Source organism: Eschrichtius robustus, chromosome 17 (assembly GCF_028021215.1).
Source record: "Eschrichtius robustus isolate mEscRob2 chromosome 17, mEscRob2.pri, whole genome shotgun sequence".
NCBI lineage: Eukaryota > Metazoa > Chordata > Mammalia > Artiodactyla > Eschrichtiidae > Eschrichtius > Eschrichtius robustus.
In genome coordinates this window covers 69,096,335-69,098,427 of record NC_090840.1, presented here as the reverse complement: position 1 = coordinate 69,098,427, position 2,093 = coordinate 69,096,335, and the positions used below count along the sequence as shown (strand labels likewise).

The 2,093-nt window shown below is 40.5% G+C and overlaps 1 non-coding gene across 1 annotated transcript; it reads left to right on the top strand.

Annotated features, from left to right (window-relative positions):
• The first annotated feature begins 1,417 nt into the window (after positions 1-1,417).
• On the top strand, positions 1,418-1,490 carry TRNAR-CCU (transfer RNA arginine (anticodon CCU)). Its single transcript has one exon. It is a non-coding gene; the product is annotated as a tRNA-Arg (tRNA).
• Positions 1,491-2,093: the final 603 nt, after the last annotated feature.

Below are 2,093 nucleotides of genomic sequence, written 5' to 3'. Positions count from 1 at the left end.
TTACCAACTTGGTCTCATTTATTCATCTATTTATTCATTCAGTAAGAACTGCTCCACAAGCTCAGAGAAAAAATGCAGTCACAGTTTTTTTCATTGTTTATGTAATAACATTAAAACACAGGTGTATTTTTGGCAGGAAGAAGTCTAAGATTTTCCTCCTGAGGTTTTACTTTGACTTCCCAAAGAACTCTAAGGACTTGTACCATCCAAAAGAAGGGATCAAGCAGGTTTCTGCGCTCAAGGGGAGCCAGAGATACAATCTCACCAGCCCGCAACTGCTAATGATTCTCAATACTATATGAAGCTAAAGTTGAAAAGTGGTTAGACAGTCACACAGAGAGGATCACCTGTTGATCCAGACTCCTGAACTGGCCACTGTGTTCTTTGTAGAAGAATCCCACTCATTTGATTCCAAACGCATCTTGGGGTATTCTGGGCATGTATTTTCAAGGTTGCAGTTTTTTGTGTTTAAATGCATAGCACTTCCAATTGAGCCAAATCAGCTATGCTAGGTCATTTACTTATTCATGTACTAAATATATAAACATTTAGTGTGCCTACTAGATGTGGAGTGTCTACCATGACCCAGGTACTATGTTTGACTCTGAAGGTACAATGTCTGGCAACCTGGACAAGTTTCCTGCCCTGAGGAGGTTTATATTTAAATCTTTAGGACTTGATCTCCCATCTACCATCCCATGAATTTAAAATGACAACCTCTTTTCTTCCCCAGGGTTTCATAATGGCTTTCAAAGAGGCTTATCTCTTTAAAATTTCAAAATGTAGAGACTCTGATCCCTTTCTCTTCTCTTGCTTACCTGGATAGCATTCAATTTGTCCACCCTTGTAAAGAAGGGTATCTTCAAAAACCCAAGAAGACTATGTTCCCCATCCCCACCTCACTCACTACCACATACACAAACACTCACAGTCCTAGGACAGGTGATCTTCAGTGATGTAGCAATGCACCTAAGGGAGCCTGCCTTCTCGTAGGAACCGCCAAAACAACTCCAGGCAATAGACACATACTTTTCTGGAGCAGAGGGTAGAGTTGGGTAGATGCTACCATCAGCAATCCAAAGGGAATTTCCTGGCACTTTACTATGTAAGAAAGATATAAAACAAATATAATCTCTGGGTGAGTAAGCACATTAATAAATAAAATTTTTCAAGTTGAAAGGGATTAACTGTTCCAACTGAGGTTGTTTTCCAGAGTAGAAGTAACATGTAAATGGTGAGAGATAAATAGATAGAGAAATCAAGTCCTTAGGAGAGAAACGTTTCTTGGAGGAAATGACGGAGAACCCATGTCCTGAAGCCCTCTCTATATAAATAACATGTTCTCATCTAAATTCCAAAAAAAGTAGACTAGCCTAATAGTAGTAAGATTATGATGAAAATAATTAAAAGAGGGACTTCCCTGGTGGTGCAGTGGTTAAGACTCTGCACTCCTAATGCAGGGGGCCCAGGTTCGATCCCCGGTCAGGGAACTAGATACCATGTGCCGCAACTAAGAGTTCGCATGCCACAACTAAGAGTTCACGTGCCACAACTAAGGAGGCAGCATGTTGCAACTAAGAACCAGCACAACCAGAGAAAGAAAGAAAGGAAATAATTAAAAGAAACTGAAAATATTGATAGTGTGGAATAGATGAATGAATCCTTTTTTCTTTAAAACTGGTTGCCCCATCAACCAAGAGTGTAAGACTCATCTCCCAGCCGAGACCTGTCCTCAGATCTGTGCTCCGTGTTTATACCTTCAGTCACCAAATACCACATGAGTGCCTATTCTATGCCAAGTTAAGTGCTTATATATATAAACTTGGATCCACTTCTGCATGAGGGCTTTGAGTATGAGGTTACGATGTGAACCTTTGTTTAGGAGGTAATAGCGAGTACAAAGGATGTTTGAGAAGGGTAATGACTTGATCATAGTTGAGGTTTAGGAAGTGGAATCAGACATAAGTAGAATAGGCTGGAGGAGAAGAAATATGTAGGCAAGGTGACCAAGAGGAGGCCATCATAACAAGTCAGGTGAGGTGATGAGAATTTGACCTAAAGTAGTGGCAGTATAGATGGAAAAAGAAGGCAGC